The sequence below is a fragment of the Cyprinus carpio genome, unplaced genomic scaffold, assembly GCF_018340385.1.
Source record: "Cyprinus carpio isolate SPL01 unplaced genomic scaffold, ASM1834038v1 S000006753, whole genome shotgun sequence".
NCBI classification, from domain to species: Eukaryota; Metazoa; Chordata; class Actinopteri; order Cypriniformes; family Cyprinidae; genus Cyprinus; species Cyprinus carpio.
In genome coordinates this window covers 767,342-780,362 of record NW_024879352.1, presented here as the reverse complement: position 1 = coordinate 780,362, position 13,021 = coordinate 767,342, and the positions used below count along the sequence as shown (strand labels likewise).

The window sequence follows — 13,021 nt, the reverse complement described above, 5'->3', positions numbered from 1 at the left end:
TGCACGAGGGTCCCAGAGGAAGGGGCATTACGGGTTGGAGCGGTTGAGAATCTGGCTAGCGCTCATACCTCCTCCTCAGATGATCATCGGTGTCCCTCCGCTGGATGAGACTGGGTGTGCTGCCGGAAGACTGGGCACCTGCAGAGACGGCGTGTCACCATTATGTCAATGCTTCTCCCAGAGAGCGGCTTCACACCCCCGTTGAAGTTTTCGTGTCCAGCTCTCCCCCTGCAGTGCACAAGACAAATCAACGAGAGCAAATCAGATCAACTTTTAACTGCAAGCAATGGAACACGAACAAATAAAGGAACCAGAAATTAAATGAATTCACTATACAAAAACACGATACAATACGCATAACCACAGAGCACAGTGGGGGTCGGTGAACACGGAGAACACCACAACAATGACCATTTAAATTGCTCATTTGCGCCATCCATGTACTTGTGACACTCATTAGCCACAAGTATCAAAACAAACCCACTTGATTGGCTAGCAGGAATCACATTACATATTGTGAAACTTCTGAAGGGGCATATCTTTAACTGAATGATGAAGCCAATCAATTATAGATTAAAACACAAATGTTTCCCTGAACACTGCTTAAAACTTACCTGAAGCTCCTGGACGCAAAAGAGGAAAAAGATAACAAGAGTATTAGGGAGAGTTAAAACACAGAGATAATGTGGAGGCACACAAACGGACACAGGTGATGTCAGAGAAATACAAACACATATAGACTCTCTCTTTGTTAAGGATGAAACATGAAACAGTTCTGAGATTAGGGATGCTCTGATCTGATACTCAGTATCAGTATTGGCTCCAATACTGCCATTTTCTGCCGGATCGGGTATCAGTTAGACAAGACCAATCCAAATCAGATATTGTACGTATACTATTCTGTTATTATTAAGCCCCACGAAAGACACAAAAACATTATGAAAGCACCATAAAGTTTTCGTGCACTATATTCTAAGTGTTCTGAAGCCGTTCCATAGTTTAATGTGCGATTCAGATGAATATACAAGTCGTTAAATTTAAGTTCCCGTAAACTCTTCTCTCCACTGCGGCTGTCAGTCATCTTTGAGCCTTTCATATTATAATACTTTTGCGCAATGAAAGATTATTAATAGCTTTTCTTGTTCTGTCCTCTCTATCATATGTTGCTGCCTCATTACTGTGCTACACATTTAAAAGAAACATCTTTTAATTGTATAGTATATGTTTATACATAAATATATTTAATTGCTTTTCATGAATGTTTTTTACAACAATACAAAGAGCAATGTGTAACAGTTTACCAGATTTAGTCCTGCACTTATTCACTTTTATTTGGTCCCCACTAAATAATGTTTTTAAATGATTGAATGATTGAATGATTTTCTAGAGTAACTTTTGCTGCTGAATTATCCACTAACCTAGTTTCTAATAGCATTTTTGTCATAGAATATGATTATATATTTTTATGTATAATGAATTTGTCTATATTTAGTAGATTGTGTTTAACACAAACAGGGATGATCAGGTCAACATGCATTGAGATATAAAATTCTACTAAAAACTGTGCTGGTATCGGATCGGTTCTGGAAAAAATGGCATCGGTGCATCCCTATCTGAGATGCTTGCAAGAAAAAAACTTGAGGATTGTTTGTTAATTATCAAAAGATGAGACAACATGCCCAGAGCATCAGTGCTCACCTCTCCATCCTCCAACTCAACATCCAGGAAGTCAAAGTCCTTGAAGACACCAAACTGCTGTTCACTTCCTGCATCCTCTGCTTGCACTTCCTCCTCCCCGTGTTCACTTCCTCATTACAGGGATCACGACGCTGGGTCTGTTGGTCACCTGCATCCAATCCTCATTTGAAGAGTAACCACCACCTATCAGAAAAGAGGTGTATTATCCACTGCTAAAACGTATACCTGATATTAATGAACAGAAGGAAAACGTACAGAGGGGTTTTTTAGGCACGGGGCCGACTCTGGGCCCCAAGAGATAGGAACATTCATCAGTTCTCCCGGGTTCTTCTCTGGAAGCGAATAACAATATCACCATTTAATAGAATTTTGCCATAAAAAAGCATATCCAAGCGCAGTTGGTCATTAAGAATGAAAAAGATTTTCAAAATAGGTTACAATCACCTGTGAAGAGCATGTGGCCTTCTTACAGCTGACTTGCACCACCCCATTTGTGAATTGGAGCCAGAGGACGTAGATTAGACGTGTGTGCTTCTTCGTCACGGCATTACCTGCGGTGTTTCAATTAGCCCTCTGCTGCTGCACGTCGCTGGTCTCCACACTTTATGCCCTATAATAGGTGTCTGTAGGTCAATTTAAAAAAACAGTTGTCAACGTTCAAAAAGGTTTTGGAAACAACAATAGATTTACATTATGCCTTCAAAAAAATTGGGTGCTACAGCAAATCATTCAATTACTGTGAAATATTTTTTGTAAAATTTTAAATAGCTGTTCTATCTATTTTGATACTAGTATAAATGTGTGTCCTTGTGGAAACAAAGATAAAGCTTCAGCAGCATTACTCCAGTCTTCATGTAACATGATCCTTCAAGAAATCATTTTTTCTATTTTGATTTTGTGCTAAAGAAACATGGTTATAAATGTTTTCAAGGTGTTTGTGGAAACGTTGATACATTTATTTGAAAGTCGAAAGTGAAAGTCCGTGACATTTGTCAAGTATGTTGACCCATGTACGCGAAATTGGTGCTCTTCATTTAACGCCATCCAAGTGTCCACACACAGCAGTTGAGAAGTGTGAAAACATAAGAACACGTGAACACACACCCGGAGCAGGTGGGCAGCTATTAGATCCAGCGCCCGGGGAGCCAACTGGGGGTTTCAGTGGCATTGCTCAAGGGCACTTCAGCGCCCATGGGTATTGGGAGGGGGGGAAGAGAGCAGCTGGTTCATTCACTTGCCCTTCCCAACCTACAACTCCTGCCAGCACCGAGACTCGAACCTTGCGACACGTCTGGTTTAAAAGTCCCAATCTCTCAACGTTAGGCCAGCTGCCCCCATCATTTATGAACAAAGTTCCAAAAGACAGCATTTATTTGAAACAGAAATCTTTTTGTAACATTAATCATACAAGTCAATCTTTGTGAAAATTAAAATGGGTTCTTGGTGAATAACAGATAAAAAATTCATTAAAAAAAAAAAAAAAAAACAGACATTAACTTAGGGACTACACACCCCTTTGAAATGCGCACAGTTGTAACATATAAACCGCAAATAAAAGTGCCCTTGAAAGACAGAGGAAGATGTGCACATATGCCAATTACCTCGGTAGATGGGTGGTCAAGCAAGGTGGGATAGGCCAAGGTGTATTATAAATTCCACTGGCAAGGTTCATGTAGAATGATTTGGTGAAGGTAAGATGTGGGTGGAAAGCGAATCTCCGGGGAGCCGGTCGACCCTCATGAAGTTCGTGTAGGAGCGCGTGCAACTCATTCGAGGAACCACCAGACTTCTGCCGAGCGGGGGACCGTCCATCTACGAACTTCAGACATTGAACACTTGGCCTCCGTCCAGTCAAGGGACAGCGCTGTAGGTGCGTGTCGTGTGCAACGACAACAACAAACGCCAAAAGACTTTGGCCCATTTTTCCCCATACGGTCCGCACGTGATGTAAAACCTCGAGTTGACACCACTAGACGACATAAGCTTCAATAGTCTGCCAGGTCAAGCAAGTTCACACGGAATGCTACAGTAATTCATTATTCTCGTTAAAAGGGGACATGGGGTGCTGTGTGACGTAAAATAAATAATGATTGGGAGGGGACTGATGTTCCGTCTGGTGGTGACGGTACTAGGAAAACAGTAAGAGTCGTACACTGCATCGCTGTACAGGTAGTGACTGCACATGATCTTCACATGAATTCCAAGTGTGTCACACGGTTAGTGACAGTGAGCACAGACGGGTCAATAGGACTCGGGTAGAACACAGGCGGATAGATATGCTGTGAGTAAACACACGGAATAGCTGCATGCTGTTCAAGCCCTTCTCCAATAACTAAAAGAGAGGAGGTCAAAGGGGAAGAGATTACATATACAAGTGAGAACAACTTCAGCACCACGTTCATCTGACAGCACGTTTAGCTTGAAAAAGACCACGCCACTCAGGGGGGGGGTTGTGTTGACAGGATGACTAATAAAGATGTGTGATAATAGATAAATAATATAACAAGTAATAACTATAATAGACACACTAGTGTGTACATATGAAAGCATATGTTATAGGACTAGTAATCAATCGTGGAATTAAAAAAATTCGGAAGCACGAATATCTTTCTTTGTTTGTTTTTTTTCAGGAAAATTGATAACTTATCATTCACTCAAGGAAACATTAAAGGTTTGAATCAAAAGGGGGACCACTGTGACATTTCTTTGTCATTTAGTTTACATTTACACAGTAAAATTTACGAAAGTAAATAGTGTTCTTTTAAACTTTCTAATTATCAAAGAATCGTGTGAACACACAATACTTTAGAAGCGATTGCACTAACAGGTTGTTCGCGCATCGATTAATAAAGACTGGAGGTACATGGCTGCTGAAAATTCCAACTGTGTCATATAACCAGGTAATAGAAATACATTTATAAAATATATGTAAAATAGAAACGTATATTTTAAACCTGCTACTAAATCATATTTCATAATAATATGAACTGTTTTTTCTATAACTGTATTTTGATCTCCAAATTTACTTTTGCGTAATGCACGCCTATGCATAGAGTCAAGAGACTGCTTAAAATAAATAAATATCCACACCAGGCGATTTTGAGAACGGTAGTGTAAATGAATAAAGAATTGATCATATCTAAAAACATTCATACATTATATTTATACATTCATTATATATTTAATAACAGTTTACATTATACAATCATACTTAAAAAACTAATAAAAAAATTTCACACAAAAGCTTCCAAGATCGATTCAACTAAATACAATTGAAAACATTATTTGTGTAACAAATCACGGAGATGGCTGAAATTATATTGCTGTCTTTTGAAAGTATTTGTAAACAAATCAGGGTGGAACATCTAAACAATATCTCAATAGTTTTTATTTTCCAACTGTATGACTCGATGTTCGTCAATCAAATTCATATCCCCTCATCTAGGTATGTGACCAGGTAAATGTGGATTTCAGAGAAGGAGTCGTGCAAGTAGCTCACACCGACGTTGATTCCAGTTGGTGCTGTCCGCTAGTAACTGTGCTGTGAGTACAAGCTCATCATTGTGCCAGTTTGGCCAGTGTGGCTGACTTTTCCTTCAGCGCACACGTTAGCGATCACGATCAGCAGTCCTCCGTTACAGAACCCTGTGGGGTTGTCAAAGTCTGGACCAGGTGTGCGGCAGCAGGCACAGGACATTCAGAGGAAAACCTGACAGGAAATAATTGAAGATAATTTAAAATAAATATATGGAAACACCCTCAATTCTCATCAAAATCTCCAATACTGAAACAGATACTGATATTGTACATGGGCACACCTGCTAGCTGTGAGGGGTCTATGAGTGTGTGACGGGACACAGTGATGAGTTTACTGAGGAGGTGAATCGTGAGCTCCTGCGTTGCAGCAGAAGTGAAACCCTTCAGGAAGAGCGTCAGGAGGCCGGGGAAGTTGTACCACTTCAGTTTGGCCTGCACTCTTTCCAGCTTCTCCCTACTGTCTGCCTTCTCCAGGGGCATCTGGGCCAGGAGTCGGTTCAGCAGCCTGAGCGCAAGCAAGTACTCAAACTCATAATCGGACTCCAGTAGTGACGTTGCAATCCAGAAGACCGTTGCCATCAGGTTGGTGGGGTCAGTTGGTGGCACCACCTCACCAGATCCTCCTCCAGTTCCACCCTCCTCCCGCTGCACTTCCTCCATCGCCACGGACACCATCCTCTCGTAATGATGATAAGCTCCGTGTGCGGGCTAGATTTCCGTGGCTGCCACCCAACCGGTCGGCTACATCAAGGGTGTTGCTGCGGCGACGGTCTCCCAAGCGTTCACCCATCAGACTGGCACGGAGGGAGTTGCTGCGAGCGTGGCTGTAATGGACCTGCAAGAAACTTCCACTGCCAAGGTTCAGCTGACCGGTACTTTTCCTGTTATTAGCAAACTTGGTGCCCTGCAGAGGATCATGGGAGGCCCTATGAAGGAAATGGTGACAGCGTCTCAAGGTTATATGGGTAAAACAATGTGCTGTATATGAGGGGAAATAATGTTTTTATTTTTTGCTGTAGCAGAGCAAATCTTACTGTGAGAGTGCAGTGAGCAGGTCGTAGTTCTTCATCGTTTCAGCCAGAGTGTCTATACCAGCCTCTAGCGTCAACAGCAACTCAATAACAAAACCCTGCAAGAGACGGATCAAATGTTTGATTAGAACTGTTTAGAGATCCACACTTAGCAAGGCCTAAGAACAGTGCGGGGGAGTTTTGGTCCAGGTTAAAGCAATGTCACATGTCTGATTGGGCCAACATGAACTGATTTAAATCTAAAATAAAGTCAAATCTTAATGACTAAAGTAGATGATGTTTTGTTAAAACTGTAAGAATGAATCTTGGAAGGACCCAAGGATTTTATATTTATTTAATTTGTTTATATGACACAAAAATATGTCAGAAAAGATTTTTTTTTAAATAAACTTTTCATTAGAAAAATACACTATATTTAAATTTAAATAAAAATTAATTAGTTATTAAAAATTATATTTATTTAATAGAGAGAAAAGCTTACTTAAAAAAAACAATATATTAATATGGAAAAATAAATATATAAATAAAAACAAAGAGAATGTTTATTATATTATATATATATATATATATATATATATATATATATATATATATATATATATATATATATATGTTTTTTTTTTTTTCCCTGAGACATTGCCTAATATCACTACTTAGGGTCAAGTATGTTGGCAGGGCAAGTAAAAAATCAGAAGTACTGGCCCGATCAGATCAGGAAAAAAAAAAAAAAAATCCTTATTGCCGAGCCCTGCTGTTGCTTTCTTATCAGTAATTCTGGAAGAGTTGGACATTTCTACATACCTGAGCCTCTTCCCCTGGATCTCCCACAGTCTCTACCAGACGAGAAAGCACGTCTGACAGTGTGGAGGCTGTGAGTGGCTGCTTCAGTGCTCTGAAGATCTGGAAAGAGCGACCAGCGTAATGCCGTGATGAGCAAGACAGAGCTGTCTGCAGAGCAACTTCACTCAGCTCCTGCTCCAACTGGTAACCTAATCAAACATGCAGCACAAGAAACCATTACCACCATAGCCGAAACATCTCAATTCTCTTCCTTCATATGGAAGTTGGGGGCAGTCGTGGGCTAATGGTTAGAGGGTTGGACTTGTAACCTAAAGGTTGTAAGTTCGAGTCTCAGGTCCAGCAGTAATTGGCGGTGGGGGGAGTGAATTACAAGCACTCTCTTCCACCCTCAATATCACGACTGAGGTGAGACCCTTTAGCAAGACACTTAACCCCCAACTGCTCCCCGGGTGCCGCAGCAATATGGCTACTAATATGGGTGTATGTGTGTGTTCACTACTGTGTGTGTGCACTTGGATGGGTTAAATGCAGAGCACAAATGCAGAGTATGGGCCACACTACAGTGCAGTGAAATTAGCACATGTTGTGTCTTACCGGACGGTGTCTGTTTGAAGACGTTGACAACATGACGGAGGAATACACTAAGCTGATCAGCACTCTTGATGTTGGGGTTTTTGGGAGAGACGTCTTCGTGGTTCCACAGCGGACCACGCTTCCTATGAGCCAACCAATCAGAAAGAATTAGAGCAAGTAGCACAACAGGAAATGTCTAACATAGAAACAAAGGCAAAGCAGGCTCACACAACTCTCAGTGAACAACCATTTTGTATGTAAACACTCTGAATCAAACATTCACACAGATGAGACAGAGCACACACACACACACATGCAAAGCAACAATACCCTCTCCTGTTAGACATGGCTGCAGGCAGAGGAAAAAATACAGTAACTTAACAAAAAATAAATGTACATTCAATATGTATCCAGGGAAACTTGTAAGGAACAACATTATTGTTTGGTAACGAAACTGCAGAAAACAAATGATTTAAATCTAAAGTCAGTGTTTTGATGTTAAAATACTTTTACCTTCCCATCTTAATATGCAGATACAACTATGAGAAAGTCACATGATAAACAATCATGTCCTATCATGGACTCCAGTTGGACATGATATTGTCTAAGAACTAAATGTTTTATTCATAAATGTGTTATTCACTTATATCCAAAGCAACTTGGAGTCGATTGCTCCAAAAAGTAATTTGGTAACACGGCCAGAAATATTACAATATATACATAACTTGTGCATTTAAATGCGTTTTTTTCTTTCTTTCTGATTCTGTGTTTAGGTGTGGTTTAATACAATTTATCCTCAAAAATGGTGTCTAATAAAAAGAATTAATTCAACTTTAACAATTTAATCATCTGTTAAAATGTCAATATTAAATTACAAGAAAAAAAATTGGATTTTTTGTCAAATAAGGAGCACTTGTATACTCTATCTACAAATTTTTCCTTAAACAATAATACAATGTAATGTTTTATACTTGTAATTATATATGTAATAACTTGTATAAATTCATTTATTATTACGTTTGAGAGGTTTACATTTTACAATAGACAATAGTAATAACATTCTCTTAAAGCAAACATTTATTTTTAACCGATTGTCATGGAGAACTTTGAATTTCCATCAGCTATTCAACCCAATTCTTTCTTGCTAGAACCACTCCTGAACATACCAACCGTCAAGCATGATTTCTTTATTGCTTGAAGTGTTTGGAATATTCAGACACTCTGATAAGTGCTAAGTAAGTAACTCATAGGGAGAAATCTGACAGACCTGGCCCCCTGAGACCCCTCACCTTGAGCTGATGAACTCAAGGAGGTTTTTGACCTTTCTCATCCTGCCTGCTGCAGACCGGTCCACTTCATTAAGGAGAGTAGGGGGGAGGTGAGGCAGTAGCCGAGCTGCCCAGACTGATGCTAGAGGATGTGGAGATGGAGCTCAGGCCAGAGTCGGGCATTTGGAGAAGGATGGTAGTCTGGCATCAGCTCTATTACACCTGCCGAAGACAAACCAACTGCACAAATTATTTTATTATTTCTAAATATATTACTTATTATTTAGTAGAATAATTAAGCACTGTGACCAGAGAGATCATGAAAAACATCTTTGCTTTTAAGTACCTGTGAGGTTGAATCCTGAAGGGAGGTGGGCTTGACGGTCAGGAACTCTTGGCTCGTTCAGCTCACGGTTGCGGAGAAGTACAGATGCTAGGACGGACCACTGATGTTGGTGCCTGGACGACCGCAGGTGGAGAAGTAATTGCTTGCAGGGCTCATAGACATCAGGGTGTGGTGGTCAAAACCTACAAGCACAAATATGCCATAGCAGGACATACAATGTGGAACATTCCCGTGATAATGTGTTAATAAACTACAGTGTGTATGTGTTACCTATAAGGATGGCATGCAGTAGCAGGTGAAGGTATGAGCTCCATTCCACTTTGCCACCGTGGTCTCCAATGAGGTCGGTCAGCAAGATCACAGCCATGTTTACATTGTTTAAAGAATGGCAATGGTCGTCAGCGCTCAAAGGAAGAGAACAACACCGGGCTCTAATTTAGGAACACTGAGTATGTCCTTCCCTGTGCAGGGAGACGCCAGGAGTAGTGGTCTCAGGCAAGGTACTAGACCAGTGGTGACCCAGCAGCCCCCAGTGGGAGGAAATGGGAGGCGGATCTGGCCGGTATGGCTCCATCACTTGAGACGACAGTTAGCATAGACAGCATAGAGTCCTACAGAGAGAAACACATGTTCAGCAATACCATTCAAAAGTTTGAGCACCTGTAATATTTAATGTTTATTTGATCAAAATACAGGAAAATTTTGATTTTAAAATGTATTTATTCATTTGAAGGCAAATGTGCCCACTGAATTGCACGATTCTACTTTAAATCCACACTTTTGGTCTGCCTTCAGACTAAGTATTTTGGTCAGAGTGGAAGCACCCGTCAGAAGTTAAAGGGAGCACGGATCATGCAGTATTGACAGTGAAGTTTAATGTACTCATTTCTCATCTCATAAGATCTCGGAGCATGCTGTTGTAACGGGACTCCCCAGGGTTCGATGGTGCGGTCTGTTCAGATTACTGTTCAGACCAGTGTAGATGTCCAAAATGTGTGTAAACTGTGGAAGGAGATACAGAAAATTACACTCAGGTTATACCTTTTACAACTTTTCTAGTACTTTTGATGGGAAGAAGCAACAAATAATTCAACAACCAAGCGCAGCAATGGCGTGATAATGATTCTTGGTTTATTTTCAGAAATAATTATTTTCAGTTATAACTTTTTTTTTTTTTTTTTTTTTTTTTTTTTAAATGGAACGCATTTCCTAAATCTAGAATCAGTTTACCTGTCCTCCATGTTGGAATCTTTTTTGCTCTCATGCTGTCCATCATGTCCAGGTACCAATGGTGTGGTACTATAGACGCTGTTCCTGAAAAAGCCAATCATTCAAAAGAAATGACAGTGGAAAATGTAATTGCTTCCTTGGATCACATTTATCAGAAACGTTTCTAACAATCGTTTGGGCTCTTTTGAAGTGTTTCTCCTCATCTAATGATGTATAAAGGTCATATTGAGAAATACAAGTGGTCAGAGTGAAGTTAATTTTATATTATACCCGATCTGTAACATGAGAGGGGATCTTGTAAGAAGAAAGTAAATGCTACAGGTAGTAAGGGGGTTATCAAACCCATGAGGTGACAGCTGAGGATACAGGGTCTGGTTAGCTCCAGCTCATACATTAAATCTGACTCCAGCAGCTGCATCGCTCTTATCTCTGCCCAGATATACCACAACCCACGCTTGACCTGCAAAATATTAGGAAACACATAGTCAGAAAACAACAGCATGGAAACAAACTAAGTTAATAAGTGTGTGTTCACACTTGTAGTACGTTCTCAAGGATTTCGGACCAAAAAAGAAAACAATATATTTGGTCCTGTTCTGCTGATCATTCATAGTGGCATTTTTTGACACAGCGAACCCTAAAGATAGCTAAAGCCATAGTGATACGTTCACAACCTGAATGGGTCAGGTTAAATGACGTAGGATTTCGTGACGGGTACTCACCGAAACGCCACAAACAAAAGCTGTGTCTCGGACTTTAAAGCGGCACTGTGCAGACAGATTGGTGTATGACATCACAGTACCACCATTAACTAGATCGGTCTGACTCCAGCGCCCGCTTCAAGTTGAACACACCTAATGCCATCTGCTGGACTAAGCGCGCTCATTGCTGCGTGTACTTTTGATTTTATTTTCACCACCTGCAAACTCACAAAGAGCTCATAAAAGGCACTTTATCTCCTTGTTGCTCCACGTTTGCCCTCTGCTCACTTTGTTTTGGATACACCGCTCGCTCCGCATCGTCAAATCAGGTTTTGCCATAGGTCGCATATTGTTCATTACTTTCTGTTTTTGGTTTTTTGTTTACAAGTATTTGGTCCATTGTTGCGTTCATATTTAATTCGAAAACCGCCACCAGAGTTTGTTTGGAAACCGGACCGAGAACATCTTTGTAGTGGCCTCGGTACGCTTGTTAGGTTGTGCACCAGGGTTCGGATGGCAGAGTTCACACTTACTCCAAAACGAACCGCATTAAACAGAGCAATCGCCGCAACCTGAGTTCGTTTTAAATCAAAAACCCAAACATGACAGAGTGTGAACACACCCTAAGATACATGGCCGAAGTCTCAAGTTCAGCCCCTCTGCTCAAGGATTTTTGAGTATCTGGCCAGGACAGGGTTTCACTCACATAAGGCAGGAGGACTTGTGTTCACTGTTGACTCCCAGACATGCCGATAAGGAAGTGCAGGTGATCTTTAGGTTTTTTGGCCAGCTGTCAGCTAACGTGGGTCCAGACGTTCTCAAATCTCTGACCATGCAAATCAGCCACCATACTGTTAAAATCAGACCATAGTGAACATTCATGCAATGATCACCTTGAAAAATAGGGTTATAATTATTGGATGAATGTGTTAAAACAATATATTGTATATAAAACTCAAAATAAAACTAAGATGAAAAAATGAAAGACAAATTGTATGCATATAGGACACATATATTTAAAATATTATATATTTATAGAACCTGTTCCATAGTCTGCACATAGTCGGACAATGTAGGCATGGTTGTGTTACCTTGCAGTCAGAGAACCATGAGGTTGTTGAGGATCATGGGTTAGTGGCATGTGGTGAACCCCCAGCCCCTCTCCTCTTAGCCAGCGACAGGCTGTCGCACCATCAATCATCTCTCTCTCATTGGGCGTACCCTCTACCTTCCTACCAATGCGACGGAGGTTCCTCTTGACGTTGAGTGTGACAGGCTTGAAGTCCTACAAGCTCAGAATTGTTCACCAGTGGTAGGGAGATAATGCAGAATCCACCTGCCGGGCCACCAGGGTGCGCTGTATGGATTCTCTGAGCTCAACTCTGAGTAAAACAACACCACCAATCTCATTACAAAAACAGTGTTTATGCAGGAGGGAAAAGTTATTACCAAATGTTAGATTTACTAAGCATTATATTTATGCAGGTTGTTGTTATGTACCTGAGAAGGATAGGAAGGGTGAGTTCGGGTAGGTCCGTGCCAGTTCTTCACTGAGCTGGTTAGGTAGGACACTGAGTACAGGTGAGGGAGGGTGAGAGGCTGGAGTCAAGACCCCGTCATGTACGCTGGATCTCCAGTCTTATGGGCGTAACGGAAAACAGTCGTGGGCTCCAGTCGTATCTATTATATAAACTACATGCATAAAACTTATCGATTTGGTACAGACTGTTGGTTAGGGGGTGCGTCACTCACCACGTTAATTTCCCCCCAATTTAAACCCTGAAGTGTGTTCTGACAGCACAGGTAGGTGATGAGGGAAACATGGGCCTTATCAGT

General features: G+C 40.9%; 1 pseudogene; it reads right to left on the bottom strand.

Moving 5' to 3' along the window:
• The window catches only part of LOC109083026, a 73,724-nt pseudogene that overhangs the window by 15,696 nt on the left and 45,007 nt on the right, over nucleotides 1-13,021 (bottom strand).